The sequence below is a fragment of the Emydura macquarii genome, unplaced genomic scaffold, assembly GCF_026122565.2.
Source record: "Emydura macquarii macquarii isolate MOO-44397 ecotype Brisbane River unplaced genomic scaffold, CSIRO-AGI_Emac_v2 contig_312, whole genome shotgun sequence".
Lineage (NCBI taxonomy): Eukaryota > Metazoa > Chordata > Testudines > Chelidae > Emydura > Emydura macquarii.
Window position 1 is genome coordinate 13,508,466 of NW_027130449.1, and position 16,793 is coordinate 13,525,258.

The 16,793-nt window shown below is 46.2% G+C and overlaps 1 long non-coding RNA gene across 1 annotated transcript in view; it reads right to left on the reverse strand.

The window, feature by feature from the left end:
- The window catches only part of LOC137164855 (uncharacterized), a 127,413-nt gene extending 125,852 nt beyond the window's left edge, over positions 1-1,561 (reverse strand). The window contains exon 1 of the long non-coding RNA XR_010923224.1: positions 439-1,561. This is a non-coding gene — a long non-coding RNA (uncharacterized lncRNA). The remainder of the gene's footprint in view (positions 1-438) is intronic.
- Positions 1,562-16,793: the final 15,232 nt, after the last annotated feature.

The following is a 16,793-nucleotide window of genomic DNA, read 5'->3' on the forward strand; positions in this document are numbered from 1 at the left end:
GGGTCTGTTCCCCTTCATTTCCCATTTCTTTCTTTCTCCACCTCACCCTTCTTGCAAAGATACGACAGACAGAGGGAGAGAAGTGCCGCCTTATCTGAAGAACTTTTACCAGGCCATTTAAATCATTCTAATTACTCAAGAAACACACCATTAACTTTTCCAATGAGGTCTGCAGAGGGGAAAGGGAAATATATATTTTATATATATCTACTGTATTTTATGCAGCTTAGAGGAATAACATGGAGGAATGCAACAAGGGCAGAGAGAAAAACAAACAGGCAGTGTCCTGATATTAGTAATTGCGAATTCATTAGAAAAGCATTGATTGCCATGGACTGATTTAGCACACAGTTTGATTGCCAGGCATACAGTAGAGCCAACAAAAATACATTGCAATTCAGAATTACTTTAAAATACTAGTAAAAATATTTGACTCACCACAGCAGATGCAGCATATTCCACACTCCCACTGCAGTGAGCAACAGTTTATTACTCAGGACCAGCCAGATTCGATTCTTCACCCAGGCCTGGGTGGTTGGTCTTTTGAAACCTTCTGCTAGATCTCTTTAATTGCACTTGGGGCCTGAGTTTCAGTGGTGCTGAGCACTTGCAACTCACATTGACTTCAGCTAGAGTGCAGGGTGCTCAGCACCGCTGCACAATCATCTTGAGCTGTTGAGGCCCAATCCAGCTCCCCTGGATACCAAGAGAAAGACACCCCGAATGAGCCTACCGGGCCCAAGCTGGAGGTCGGGACTCGAGGCAGTCCGAAATTTTCCACTGGAACGTTTGGCCATCAGGAAATGCTGAACGCATCAAAAGCTAACTGCCTTGATTTCAACAAAATGTCCCTTGGAAAGAGAACTTGACAAAAGTGTTTCAGCAATTCCGTTACTGAATGCTAATTTTCTGTTTTGGAGCAACTTCTCATTGCAATTTGTTTTATTGACTATCAGCTAGTAGCAGAAGTGTTGACTCACCCCTGCAGCACCCTGGATGTGACAGAGCAGCTTCTCCTCTTCTCGGGCCCACGGTGGTCTATGCTCCAATCAGGTCACTTGAAAGTCTCTCCCCTTCTAGGATAAGAGAAGTACAACTAAGAGTCCAAAACCATCCCAAACACAAGAGATCCTTCTGCCCCATCCTTGAGACTCCATCTTCAGCCACACCCTGGGCTCAATTGTCCTAGCATCAGGCATGGGCACCCTTTTCTCAGGGTTGGGAGGGGAAGCCAGGTCCAGCCTCTGCTCTGGGTTCCAGCCAGAGACCCTGTATTAAGGAGCAGGAGCCGCTCTCAGAGATGGTGCTATCTCTGAGCCCCTTGCGCTGCCTTCCTGCAGTCTGTGCTTAATGCAGCCTCTCTACTGGTTCTCAGGCTTCTGGCTTCTCCCTAGGTCCTCCCAGCTCCTTTCTCTGCTGGAAAGTCAACCCCTCCAGACTCCATCTCTGTGCCTTGCCAGGGCCCACCACAGAAATCAGTTCCATCCCTGTGGCCTTCTTCAGTCTGCCTTTCCCAGGCCCTTCCCCTTGTCACTCCTGGTTTTCTTGATCCTGGGTTCCACTCCTAACCCCACTCTGTACCATTCCTTTCCTTCTGTTATGAAGAGCCAGTTCCCCCTGCCTCAGCTGGGCCTAATAACAAATCAAACCCGACACACCCTCCAGGTGCAGCAAGATGAGCTCACTGAGTGCTCAGACTCTTGTTAACCCTTGGTTTGCCTGTATGAGGCAGACACCCCCCTCGCTATAACAGAATTATAATTAATCATTAATGGAGTATAGGCAAAATCAGAACAAAATCTTAGGATTCACCAGAAACATTTTTTTCTGGCATTTTGTTTCATGGAAAATTTTGAATATTTTTGTTCTCATTCTGTTCCACGATGGATTTTTTTTTTTTTTTTAATTGCAGATTTTTCTGTGAAATGGAAAATCTGGTATCTAGTCCTTCCTCAGCAAAACCTCCTGTTGACTCCAGTGGGAATTGTGACAGAGTGATCCATTCACAACTGCGCCAGGGGACTTCTATTTTGGGAGATCAACAGATCACCTAGCGTGTCAGCTTCTCTTCACTCTCCCCAGAAACTAGAACAGGTGGCATTCAATGAAACGGAAAGACGGCTCTTTGGAAGCAGGTAAAAGGAGTGAACTTCTGCACAGCAGCTCAGTAAGCGCATGGAACTCATCAACACAGAGTGTCATTGGGACCAACAGGTTAGCAGCGTTCAGAAAAAGAACCAATTTTACGTGGATGAAGAGAGGATCAAGCATTACAATAGTAAGAGTTAATAACTATCCAGGGAGGGCTATAACCCCTCCTGCATCAGGGAAACCTCGGACTAATGGCGGTTAGGAAAAGGGTGTCCTTGGGGGCACTTCATTCTATAACTGCCCAGCATTGCGTTTCCACTGCAGTATCTGGGTCTGGCCACTGTCAGACGCAGAGTACTAGGCTGGATGGTACTTCGGGCTCTGGCAATACCTATCAGTGTTGTTATTACTGTTATTATTCATTTGTGTTACCGTAGCACATGCACAAAGATGGCCCTGCCCTGAAGAGCTGACAATTTACATAGAGCAGACACAGCCAGGGTGTGGAAGGGGTAAGGCACACAGGCACGGTGAGCAACATGATGGCAGCAAACATCATGTTAGTGCCACAATTTTTGGCCGGGGGGGAGGGGATCAGCTAAAGGAAACAGAAAAGGGACACTGAAGAGAAGGGGAAGAGGGGGACAGGGAATGGAAGAAGAGGGCAGGAGGAGTGATACTGAAGTGAAGATACCATGAGCGGGGGTTGGAGCAAGCAGCCAAGCAGCTCAGGACGGAGAAAATCCAGTCAAAACTGCAGGAAGTTCTCTGACTGTCCAAAGGTCCCTCTTTCGGCTGTTTGTGCCTCTGCCAACTGGAGTCTTAGTAGCTACATCCGTGCTCAGAATGGAACAGGACAGCCAAAGGGCACCCTATTGTACTGCTCTTACTTAGCATGCTAGGTGACTCGCAGGCAACGTAAGAGCTGTATGCTGCACTGGGGCAGAGCCGGAGGAGCATTAACGTAGATTAACCACCAGCATCTTAATTAGTGTTTCATCTAACTCAGTCTGCAGCAACTTTTACCTGCAACGTCTGGAATGGTGCTGAACACAGCTAGTCTTTGGTTGTGCTTGCAGTTAAACCCCATGCAGCACCAGTTCAGCTGTACCCATTGGGGACACAACAGGTCGTTTTGCTAGTGTAAACAAAGCCCTAGTGAAATGGAAATGTTCAATAGGAAGGGGACCCTCTTGGAGTCAACCCCACAATCCCATGTCTATCAGTGAGACCCCCCGTTTCCTGGAGCTAAAGGGATTGGTAATTGGAACTCCTGGGTCTATCTCCAGCTTTGCCACTGACTTTCTGTGGGGGCTCAGCATCTTTGAAAACCAGGCCATTCATCTCCTAGGGCCTTGCTTTACCCCTCTGTAGAATGGGGATAATAATTCTTCTCTCCTTCAGGCAGATGTGATGAGGCTTTATCAAGGGTCAAATGTCTTGAGAGCCTTGTAAGAAGTGCAAAGTATATTAAAACAAATAGGATTTTCAGAGTCTTGTCAGGGCTCTGTGCGTGCGGTGTGCACATGGAACAATATTTAAAGGGTCGAGTCTCGAAATTCACTAGATTTCATCTAACAACTGCTACACATCTGCCACAGGAAATGTAAAGCCCCCGGAGAGATGGCTAGGAAGCAAACTGCCCCTCTGTGTATTGTGATGTCCCTTGAATGTCCCCCTACTCCTGGAGGAGCCTTCAGGTTGTCTCCATAGCTATCAGAGAGATAGCGAGAGGAGAATGTCAACTCCAAGGACATGGGGGGAAGAACACACAAGCTTTGAAAGTTGTACTTCCACCTATAATTTATTCAAGTACGAAATGATAATCTGCAGCTCTTCATGGACTTTTCAAAAGGTTTAGGCTAAAATTACCCAATTGGCCTATCAAAATCTCTGTCAGAGCATCACTTTGGCAAAGCTTGCTAGGAGGATGACAGGAACCCTTTGGAGAGTGAGAGAGTGGGCTTTTGAACACACAGTGCTAATTTTATTAGTGGTAGTGGCACACAAGACAGTCCCTCTCTACCCCGGGCTATTTGGTTCAGTTCCTTGGGATGCGGGAGCAAATGTAATTTATATAACAAAATCTTGGGATTCAAGAGAGTTCAGGGCCAGATTTTCAAGTGCTCGGCCCCCAGTATGCACCCAAGATGTCGAGCTCCTTCGAAAAGCTCGCCCCAGTTATGGGTGCTGAGCTCTTTTGAAAAATCTGGCCTAATGCAGCTGTGGAGCTAGCCCCAGGGCAAGTGCAGGCAAGTGCAATGAAAACTCCCCACACCCCCTCACCAGTGCACCCACCCAGCCCTAAATGGCATCATTATATGTTCTTTCTTGTGTGGTACCCCCTGATCAGAGATCCAGGCCTCATTGTCCTGGGCACTGTACAAACAAACACAAAGAAAGTCCTGCCCCAGAGAGCTCAGGAGGCTGGATCTAGAGACAATACTCGGCAGGTTACTGAGCTGACACCCTGGGACAGAGAAAGGAGGAGGAGAGAAGAGGTGGTAGAGACAGTGACATTTGCATATGGTCGCAGTCTCAGTGAGGTCAGTCGTCACAGCGGCTTGCCTAACCTGCACCATCCCTTGCTATTCCAGCTCGGAAAATGCTCCATAGTTCTAGCCAGAGCACCCCCTTGCTGTTGTTTCCCTCACAAGCATCCGCCTGCCTCGCAAACATCTATCCTGTACTATATGCCAGTCCTGCATCGCCACAGATCTGTGCTGTTTCTCACCTTCTCAGTCCTGATCTGCCCAACACACACAAGCTCCTCAAAACCTGCCCTCTCCTTACACAAACCCCGTGTCTGTGGCAGGACACCAAGCTTCTTCTCATCAGCCTTAGCGGGACTGGCAATTGCAGCAAGTCTCTCGGACTGAGCTCTCTTTTAAACGCTTCTTAAAGCTTGAGCATTAGCACATGAGATATGGAAGGCAGCAATCATTACAGTGCGCGTGCTGTCAATGCTGCCTGTATCTTTAGTTAACAGTGAAAAGTTACTGTGCCATCTGCCCAATGCATCAGCTCATGACACACCGAGAGGCCTGAGACTGTATATTCTATACAATTTCACCGGCACGCCAGTTCAGAGCTCATTTATCCACGTTTGCAGCAGCTCTGGCCAACCCCGCCATCCCTTTGCTCTTCTGGATAAAGATCTCCGGCAATATCCCCCGCTCGCGTAAACTGACCTGGCTCCACCGTCTCTAATGAAGGTATACTGACAGATGCCAGCTGAGAATCTGGCCTCTCATTTCCCATCTCCGACTCGGGTTTCCTCTAGGCTCTGTGTTATACTATCTCTCCAGCTCTGTGGGGAGCTGACAGCTCCGTGAAAGTGTGATGGTTCCTCTCTCCTATGGAGCATTCTCATTAAAATCTCATTTCCAGATCAGATTGTATGAGGTTGCATGATCTCTTCCTCTCCATAGGGGTGCGGAGGCATCTGTGGCTGGCTTTGCCTCCACTCTCCCTCCTCTTGTCCATTCTTGCTCTAATTTTCTCTGCACAAGGGACTGAACCGAGACTACTTTGAAGGAGCCCACCCTCAGATGGGAAGAACCGTTTCTACCAGTATGATCTGGACTGGAACTAGCGGCCTAAAACTGAAATGCTGAATATGTCCCACCAACGCTGCTCAGGAATTTTGACACCCACTTCCTAAGTTAACTTCCCTTTCAGGAGACAATATTTTCCCTTTAGTCACATATGATTCCATCTCCCGGGGTGATACTGCTTTGTGACTAAATCTTGTGGATGGCAAAACTTTCCTCTCTTCTTCACACCAAGTGTTAGTCTGAGCAGTCTGGGATATGCTAGCAAGCAGATTCTGTTACATACATCCCAATCGGCTAATTACTCCTCTCCTGCGCTCTGCCTCCCATTGGTAATTAACATGCTTTTTATATCAGTGCATGGCCACGGCTTCAGAAGTGGTTTTCAATCCTCAGCTGCAAACCTAAGAGGCATGTCCTGCCTTTTTTCACTTCTGGAACGAAAGATCAGTCAGTGCAGATAATAAATCCACACCAGCCATCACAGTCGAGGAAACTTTATCGGCGATTGTCATGTGACCCAGCTCAGGAAAAGCCCATGGAAATGTGAAATAAACCCTTACAAAATAATTAAAGGAATTTCATTTAAAAGTTTAAAATACCCAGTCATGAACAAAATGTTAGCAAGGGACCCAAAACAAAGCCACTGCTTAAATTCGGTGGCCCAGGCCCAACTCTAGTATAAGGTGAGCGGGGTAGATTCTGGTCTAAGTTAAGCAGGTATGAATCTGGAGTGACTCCATATATGGCAATGTAGTTATCCTGGTGCAATACTGGAGTGTGATCTGAGGCAGGCCCAGAGTTGGGACAAAACTCAGAACCATTTATTCAAATCCTTTTCAACGTGAGGCATTCTAGATATACTGTGACTGGGATCAGAACCACCACTACATGGGCTTTAAAAACACAAAACTTTTCTGTCCCCAGTAGAGTTATTTGTATTGCATTAGCCTCTAAAGGACCCAACCAAGATCAGAGCCCCACTGTGCTGGGTGCTGTACAGACATATAGTCAGAGACAGTCCTTGCTCTGAAGAGTTTACAATCTAAATAGACAAACGGTGGGAGAAAGGAAGTATCACTTCCATTTTACAGTTGAGGAATTCAGGCACAGACAGATTAAATGACTTACCCAAGGTCAAATTAAGCCCAGCCCCCAAAGTCCCATCCGATTGCCTTACCCCAAGAACAACTTTCTTCTCTGAACACTTCCGGTTAAATAAATTCAAACCCTGAATACAGAATTTTGTGGCTCCCTGTTTTCACTAGCACTACAAGAGTCATATAGAAAATCCAGCTGCCCACTGTCACTTGGTGGGCCTGAAAATGCAGTGTGCATCAGATGGCTCCACTTTCCCTGTGTCTAAGTGAAGCAACCCAGTGAGAAAGGGAATTGGACAGAGCAGTCAAAAGGCTAAACAACGAGAGTTCTGTGGCACTTTGAAGAATAACACATTTAATTTTAGCAGGCATAAGCTTTCGTGAGGCTCAGCTCAGAGGTAGAAATGCAACAGACGAAGTGAGCTGAGCCTCACGAAAGCTTATGCCTGCTAAAATTAAATGTGGTAGTCTTTAAAGTGCCACAGAACTCTCGTTGTTTTTGCTGTATACAGACGAACACGGCTACCTCTCTGGAACTCTTCTATATAAAAGGCTAAACGTGATCCTCAGAAGCAATGTATCAGAGGACCCCAGAGTATATCTGTTGGAAAGGCTTCACTTGTTAATGCACATAGCTAAATTACATAAAATACATTATAATGAGAGCAAGTCTAATGGCTAAAAAGTTAATACTCCGGCACCAGAAAAGCATGACAGATTACGTTTTTAAGCTGGCCTGTTGGTTTGTTTGACCTCCATGATCGGGAAAGAGAAATATCCTTCCACATAAAGGAAAGAAGAGACCATTTCAGTTCTTTATGGCCAGAGTTTTTCAAGGTAAATTATGATGTTTAGTCATGTGGTGCCAGCAGCGAGGCATTTATGATTGCTCTGTTAGAACACACGATGGAGAAGTGTGTGTGTGCATGCCTGTTATTATGTGGTGTTATGGATTATTCTAGATATATAATCATTATTTGAAGGGGGGATTACTGACAGCCAAAAGGAGACCGCTCTAGTTAGTCATCTTTATTCATTTATGTCATTTTTTACTACTCTGCAACAAGAAGTGCCCATCACATGCCCTAGACAAACTTTTAAAAATACACGTATCAGTAAACAGACCCCTCAGTTACCCCCAGACCAAGTCAAACGACCCCACAGCATAAAATCTGTAGGACCAGACAACTTCCATCCAAGAGCGTTAAAAGAATTGGCTGAAGAGCTCTCCAAACCAGAAATGTTGATTTTGAACAAAGCTGACATGAGAACATAAGAACAGCCAGACTGGGACAGACCAATGGTCCGTCTAACCCAGGATCCTGTCTTCTGACAGTGGCCAGTATCAGATACTTCAGAGGGAATGAACAGTACAAGGCAATCATGAAGTGATCCATCCCCTGTCCTCCAGTCCCAGCTTCTTGGAACAATGGGGACTGGGGAAATCCAGAGTTATGTCAATATTTTACGAGGCTGAATGAGATGACCTGGGAAATGACAGGCTGGTTAACCCGAGTAAATGTCTGACTCTGTGAAGCACATTAATTAGCCTCTCACAAAATCCCCACCAGACTCCTCCCACCCAGCTGCGCTCACCATCCATGTTCTTGCAGGTGAAGGAGAAGAGATGGTTGCTGCAGTGCACTCTAAAGGGCCTGGGGAGGAAGGGAAGGGGAGAGGTTGCTCCTTGGAGAATGCCCTGCCAGCTGCCTCCTCTTTTCTTCTACCAAAATCCACAACCGCCAGCAAGAGCTTAGCCGCAAGAAACACACTGAACATCTTCAAGATCTCTCACCTAAGGCCACCCCTACTTTTCACAACTCTGGGAAGGCAATGTCCTTGCTCCATATCCTTGAGGTCAATAAACCAGGGCCACTGTGAATCCAAGTGGGAAGTAAGTGCACAGAGACACCCTGCCAGCTGCCCCCTCTCTTGACCTGAAGGATGTCCAGCTCGAGAACTGTTACTGATCATAGCTGTGGCAGTGCGGTCCAGAGAGAGAGAGAGAGAGCTAAGTATAAGTCAGATAAGTATGGCCCACCTCAGTTAGGGCTTTACAGGTCACCTTTAAGATACGTGTGTGTGTGTGTGCGTATATATAGACTCCTTAAAGGTGTTGTTTTAGACCTATAAAGCTCTAAGTGGCCTGGGGGGGGGGGGGGTGCGTGTGTATATTTATCCTACCCCGAAAAGAAGAAATCAAAAAGCAAGACAAAGACAATATGTTTTATTTTCTTCCTCTTGGTTTCTCTCCACCCCACCTCTCCCTACTCAGACCATGAATGAGTCAGAGCCTTTTCAAGGTCAAAACAGCAGCTTCAGAGTTGGAGAAACCCTACAGGCAAGCAATTATGTAATTAGCATTAAATGTGTCACTTCTACGATTAATTATTTCACTTTAATCAAGTATAAAAATACGAGGTTTTTAAAGAGTGGCATAAAAATGGACTTCGAATATTTTTACAATTCCATTTAATATTTTTTTAAACCAGTGGGAGAAGTTCACGCTCTAGGCAGATTGGGGTTGGTAATGCAGGCTGCAGATAGATACATAACAAAACTCTGTCAGTGCTTCTCAGTCCCTACTGGAGGCCACCAGACAACCTGCACAGGGACTCCTTCACCCCACATCTCTGCCAATGCACCCTGCTTTTCCAGACCTCTCCTTCCTAACCAGTCCTGACAACGTACTTCAGTCCTGACGTGCAGCCCCCATGGCCACTCCAGTCCTATTGCCTCACAGCACCACACCAACACACTGCCTTTCTGCAATGCCTCCTGCTAGTCCAGTGCTGGCCCTTCCGTATGCAGAATTGATCACTTGAACCAGGCTGTATGTCAGTCCTTGGGGGAATCTTATGATGTGGGCAAATATCCATTAAGGGACGAGGGTCACAACAATATCTTTTTGCCTCCAAGGGGCCAAGAAAATGTAATATTCTATTGTGTCAGCTACCTGGGTTTCCAATCTTCACTCCCAGGCATTATACTGCATTTCACTTGAACCCCATGTGTTTGCCTTGATCTAATAATGGAAGGAGTCACTGGTAATATTGTCTCTGAGATTTAATATATAAAGCCATTGTAAATCATTTATTTCATTTCCTTGGCAAGGTCTTCATCTATTGTGTCTAAGGGAGGAAGTGGGTGACATTCAAAAGCAATAATGATTGCCAGAGTGATTATTACAAAGGGGGAAATGACCTTTGCAACGTGTTCTCTTTGTGGGCTAGCGCACGACTGGCAGTGGCCTCCTTCCAACAACCCTTCGCACAACGAGTCATGAATAACCATACATTCCCCGCTCTCCCAGCAGCTGCCCCCGGACTGTAACTTTAAAACACTCTAATGAACTGGATAATGGCTGAGACACGACTGCCCTCTGCCGGCTAGAACCAGAGCTCCTCAGTTGTGTGCCAAACACCTCATATTGCTAACAGAGATTCCTCTTTGGCTCAAGTGATCGAGACCTGTGGCTTCTGGAGCAGAAGACACGCAGTTCTGGCCCTGTGAAGTACTGAAACCACACTAAGTAGCATTATGCAACTGTGAAGTCCTAGAGACTGTCATGGATTGGTTTAAATTTGTATAGGGTTTTAAAAGATTATTACTAGCAATGGATAAACTGACCAAAGCTTTTGAGTTTGGCTTTGGTTCAGATCAACATCCAGAAGTTCAGACAAGAAGCACTAGCTAAAGACAGAGCTGCTGTCAGCAATCCACAACCTCAGGCTTGGCAAAACAAGGTTGGACATCTTACAAGGAGAGGATTTTTGTGGGATTCCTAGTCTAAACTGCTTTCTAATTGGCTTTTTGCAGTGGCAAGGAGCCAAAGAGGTGCCTAGGGTTTTTAAAGAAAAAAACAAAGACAATGGAACTAGTCACCATTTTTCACATGTAAAGTGGCCTTTTTTCAAAAAGAAAACCTGTCACTAAAATTGTCATCAATGGAATTTTCTGTTCTCGCTAAATTTCCCACAACGTTTTACCAACATGCTTATCAAAATTATGATACGCATTTTTTGTTTCTCAAAACTACATTTTCTTACTAAAAACTAGGTTTTCATCAAATAAAAAAAAATTGAAAACACTTGGAAAGATTTTGGTAAAAGAAATCACAGGAAATTTCACACAAAATGGAAAATGGCTCCACTTTAAACCTCACAACTTTGTCATGTCTAAATTTTTCATTACATTGCTTTCCTGATTTTTGAGCAGCTGTCATAGAAAATTTTAACTTCATTTTTCCAAAACTCACAAAAAGTTTTTCAGCCTGGACTGAGTTTTGGACCAAACTTCAGACCATTCAAACCAGTTTGCCCAAGTCACAACCCCTTAAACCAGCGCAGAGGATTACCTTGCACTCTCCGCTCTGTGTCTTAGGGCCTCTCAAGCACTACTAAAGCAACTGAGTCAAGGGACCTAATTAAATCAGGGTTAAAATCCGCAGCGGTGATGGAACCTACCTGGGCTGTAAATGGGTTGGATAATGTGGCTAAAGCCAAGAGGTTAAGTCCAACAATTACAAACTCAGTTGCCTAAAGTTAGGCACAAAGGTGATGTCTGCACGTCCAGCAGCATGCAGAGTATACACACTACATGCCCTCCCAGCATGGGTGTAAATAGCACTATCAATGGCGAGGCACCACTTAGACAAGGAGGGTAGAGAACCTAGGGTATGCACCCTACACGGTTCTGCACACGCCCAACCACTGCCTCCCCCCTCCACAGCCTCCCAGCCTTTCCCCATTGCAGGGAAGGATTCCCACAGTCGAGAAAGGCTCTGGTGGTGGGAAGCTTCCAGAGCCTTTCACTGCTGCGCGTAATGACACTGCAGTGTGGACACTACCTGCTTTGCACTGCGGCGTGTAGCTACACACACCTCGCACACTGTCACCAGCGTAGACCAGGCCTAAATAACGCCCGATTTGCAGAGAGACCGAACCCTCACAGCTCCTGTGGACTTTTATTTCGGTGTCCAAAGTTGGGCACCCAAGACTGAAAAGGTTGGCTCTAAATGGCTTCAGTCCAGGTCATGCAGCAAGTGCCTGATAGAGCTGGGAACGGAAGGCACACTTCTGAGCTGCCCAGGATGTCTGCTTCCCCGGAGGCTGCCTTTCTCCTCAGGGACAGGCAGGGTGATGAGAACATGAATGAACAGGGGGGAAGCAAAATTGCCAGTGCTCTCTGGGTATTAATGTGTAATTAAAGCATCAAGGCTGCGACCCTATCAGGGATGGCGGGAGATTTACTGTGCCAAGAGAGAGAATAGGTCCAGAGAAGTGCAATGAGTCTCACCAGAGTCCAGGTCATCCTTTCCACATGAATTAGAGTGCCCCTGAGATCAGATTCATCATGGCAAGCCAGACTGGGGATAGAGAACGTGACCATGCTGTAACAAAGGGAGGAGGTGAGCGCTGTGTGGGAAATCAGAGTGAGGTAAAGGACTGGTGCTGCTGAAACGCTGAGGCCCAGGACTTCAAACGAGGTGAGCAAAGATGCCTTCTAAGAGCACAGAGGCAGATGGTGAATCATCGAGGGGAGCGACTAGGTCGCCACCCTGTCAAGTTAAACATGGCTTGGAAATGAACAAGCTGTGGTAGGAGAGGAACAGACACGGGGTGGTGCCAAGCGCTCACTCCTGAGGATATTAACATCAGCGAGGAAGCCAGATTCAGGCATCTGCTCTGGGAAGTGTGGTACAGTGAGTGAAGCAGAGCCCCATCAGTCAGGACTTCTGGGTTCTCTTTCTGGCTGTGTCACGAACTAGTCAGGGGGCTCTGAGCAGGCCACATATGGGCTGGTTTTCAGAGCTGCTGAGTGCCCACTGAAAGCAATCAGGGCAGCAAGGACTCAACACCTCTGATAAATATGCCCTTACACCTCTCAGCCCCAGGACAGTCTCTGATGGGGGGCAGAGTGCATGGTGCAGAGCACGAACCAAGGGTTAGCAATGGCATTGGCGTTACACTAGCTTTACACTGATGTGTGGCTTCAGTGGAGTTACTACTGGTTTACACTGGTGTGCATGAGTGGAGAAGCAGATCCATCGAGTCAGAGCCTCAAAAACGCTTGGTGCAGCTGAAGGGATGGTGAGGTGATGGTAGCTCCAAACCACCTTCATCACCCCTTCACCCCACCCCACTCCCTGGGGAATTCAGTCATGCAGTCTGGTCTCGCTCATGTGCCTCCTCTAGCTGTGAAGTAAACTCACTTGCTCCTACAGTTCCAATTACCTTTGCCCATCTAAGGACCTCTCCGTGCTTTACAGGTATTGAGCCATCCCTGCGTGACAGGTCAGGATTTCTACAAGTGGAGAAACAGACACAGCAAGAGGCAGGGATTGGCCCACAATTACACAGCGAGCAAGAGCAGAGCTAGGGAGAGAATGCAGTCGTCCTGTCTCCTGCCCTAAGTATTAGATCAAAGTTCCTAGGAGCTCCCTAAGGTCCTTGCTTTAGTACCAAGGCGTAACCCTTGGTACGAAACCCACAAGATGCTCCTGCCAGAACATTTTCTTCTCCCTGCTCCCCAACCTCCTTTTTACCTGTCTGCTTTATGAGATCTGATCAGCAGTTTGCCACAAGACTGAATAAATCGGTCTTTTACTAACCGGCGAACGGAAGATCTTGGATGTGAAGAGACGCTTATTTATCCCTTACCAGGCGGTCTAATGAATAATTTCATCTTTGCAAAAGCTCATTTTGAAATTTGAAGACAAGAGATATATTGCCGAGACGGCTGGAAGACTACGACATTAATTTTGTGCTGAAAGATTTACTTAAAAATTAGATTTTACCATTTTAATGCCTCCTTTCTTTTCTTTAAATAAGCTGTGAAATGCAGTTAATTAGACTTAAAACCTAGCAGCTTAGACATTTGGGCTTCAGTGTAAGCTACAAAAGAAAGCAATCTTTTTCACTTGCAAATTAAATCTAAATTCATTTTATGGCTAAACCTCCATTTAAACATAGGCAAGCCCAAAAAGTTGTTATATTGTGTGTGGTGAGTGTGGGGAGGACATGGTAAAAATGGGCAGAGTGTTTCTCTCCTCCAGCCATATTAGACTGAATAACATTTTCAAAAGTACTAAATGGTTTAGGAGGCTGCATCCCATTTTCAAAAGTTTTTTGAAAATAGGACGTAAGCTCCTAAACCCCTTAGGTGATCTTGAAAATTGTCCACCTTTTCTCAGTGTTCCAGTAACAAAATGAGATACTGGAACCTAACGAGTCTGTGATTGGGGGAAATGAGTCTTCCTGGCCAACACTACTGGGTAGTGTTCCTGACTGCCGCTGGCAGAATTTCAATGGGGAATGAAGATAGCCTTTGTCTAACTCACAGGGTGTTATGAAACCTGGCTGGTTAATGTTTGTACAACGCTTTGCATCTTTGCCTTTGCCTATGCTAGCCCACGCTACTCTAAAATTCCTCACCAGTGCTAATGCCAATGCAACTCTACTACTGGCAGCAACAGCTGAAGCACAAGCATAGGCAGGTTGCCAGAATTGTGCTGTCTAACCGTGAGCAGAGTAAGGGCATGCAAAATGATGCTTCAACAGCAGCAGCTGCTGACCCCGTGTCTGCACTAGCACTTTTATTGCTGGTGGAGCTGCACCGGTGCTAGCGAGGGTGGAACATTTGAGCAATAATTCTGGGGTTTAGACAAGGCCCTTGTGTGACGCTGCTGTAGGTAGAAAGTATTATTTCTAACCAGAGATGGAGGATATTGTATCACCAGTACATAGGGATAGAGCTGGTCAGAAAATGGAGAGGGGTCTGTGGAAAATGTAGATGAAAATGGGAGTGGAGGGGGAGGAAAAAGAGCTGTGGGCAAAATAACCTAAATATTTTGGTTCTGAAATGCTGCCATAGTGCTTCATGTGAGTCGTCATTTGGGCACCTCAGACCTGCATTCTCCTCCACACGCTGGCTCCTCGCTCAGACTACATCGCTCTTCATGCACCACGATCTCCCCTCTTGCTGGAATGCTCTGTGTCATGGGGGCGGGGGCGGCCGTGCCTACTCCGGACTATTCGCTCCAGCTCCAAAAAGCTGTTTACTTAGACCATGGCCATGGTTTCACATGGACAGGATTTCCTTTGCATGAGCATTCGGGGAGCAGCCACCCATCCCATACACCCAGGGGGACTTGTGTGCGCACAAACAGTCACGAGTATTATTCTTCTGCGTCATACATTTCAGTTACCCAATCAGGCAGCAGAAACAGTATTACGTGATTTAGGCAACCAATCACACACCACGAATAATCAATGTGCATGGTTTGCCAGTACCCCACAGGCTGAAAATTTTGTCCATATCCCAAGTGCTTCTAAAAACCAATATATTCATTACAGTCAAAGTCTGTCCAAATATGATTTACACACAGGAAAAAAGAGGCAGTGCGATCTAGTGGGTAGCGCAGCAGACTGGGTCTCAGGAGACCCTTGGTTCTAACTCCAGCTCTCACACTGGTTTGCTGTGTGACCTTGGGCAAGTTGTTTTGCCTCTGTTTCTCTTCAGTTGTCTATAAACGATTCATCTATTTCAATTGTGAGCACACTGGGGCACAGACTTTTTCTTCCTTTCTTTATACAGTACACAGAAGAATAAGGCCCTAATTTTGGTTCAGAATCTGTAAAATAAATAATAATAAAAAAAGGACTGAATTCAAGTAGCTTTGATCATCATTATTCTAATCACTTGGCAATGCTTCCCTGATTGTCACCCTTACTTTCCCTTTCCTCGCTTTCACCCCAACTCATGTTTGTTATATCCCCTCTGAATCACCCTAAATAATTCCTCTCTCTTCATGGAGGTGTACACGCTTCAGACACACGTCCGTCTGTCCCAACACGATGCTCAACATCCCATCTTAGCCCAAGTTCTTGGTCTCCTTCCACCAATACAGCTATTGTGACCATCTCCTTATGAGGGTTCCCGTTACCAGCCACAGTCCATCCTGCACTGAGTTCCACCGAGTGCATTTAATTACCCTGCACCTGCAGAATCAGACGTGTGCAGGGAAAGGAGGAGGGGGAGAAACGGAGAGAGAAAGAGAAAGCCTTTGACTCATTAGCTGCATCTTAAATTCTGACGTTCCAAGCTGATGGGATTTATAATAATGAATTAATCCCACAGAAGGAGACAGGTTTCAGCTACTTGGTTATTAGCTGCCTGGGGAGGAAGGAGACCCTGCGGTGCAGATGTGTTATCAAGTTATTCTCCTTATACCTGGCGCACGTTGTGTGTTCCTTCTTTCGGCGAAGGATCGTGTTGTAGGAAAATATCCCCGTGCGTCCCCCCTGACAGGACTCCATTCCTCAGCACACAATCCCTAGGCAGCTCAGCCTGTCCTGCAGGGCACAGCATCACTGTGGGTCTGCAGTTCAAAGTAATGTTCAAAGTCTGGGGGTTTCTGCCTGTGTGACCAAGAATTCTGTAGCAGCGTGTGGAAAAAGAGAATTGCGGTGCAGTATCATGGGGCCTGCATTCTTATCTCTTCCTTGGTCTAACTTTCTTGGGTCTCTTCTTCCCTTCTTATTCCATTGTCTCTTGAAAGCAACCCTACTGGTTATTAAAATGGCATCTCTTCTAGGAACGAATGAACCTCACAAGTTCCAGATAAATGCCTAGAAGTGTGGATGCTTCACCGAATTCTCTGAATCGGCAAAGCTGGGCTGGAAATCTTGTGTAAAGAGGCTTTCCTGAGAGATTTCTGGCGCTTCCAGTTTCAGGTCAGGCTGGGAAAACCCCAAGAGCAGTTTACACCTGTGGTTCCTACTGTTGCAAGAATGGTCTATGGCTGTATATATGTAAACAGCTAATAGATACCATGATAATAACTAATAGATAGTCCTCAAGAATACGTAGCAGAGTTCTTGACTTTTGTAAGACCAATCAAGCTTGCTACTGAGTGCACTGCACATGGCTTCCTCAGTGCAACTCTAGCATCTACCACGATAGGAAATCTGTGTTAGATGCTTTAACCACAATCCTTCGTCTGCCCACCATTTAAATTCTCTTTCAACCAGACCACCCCTTTTTC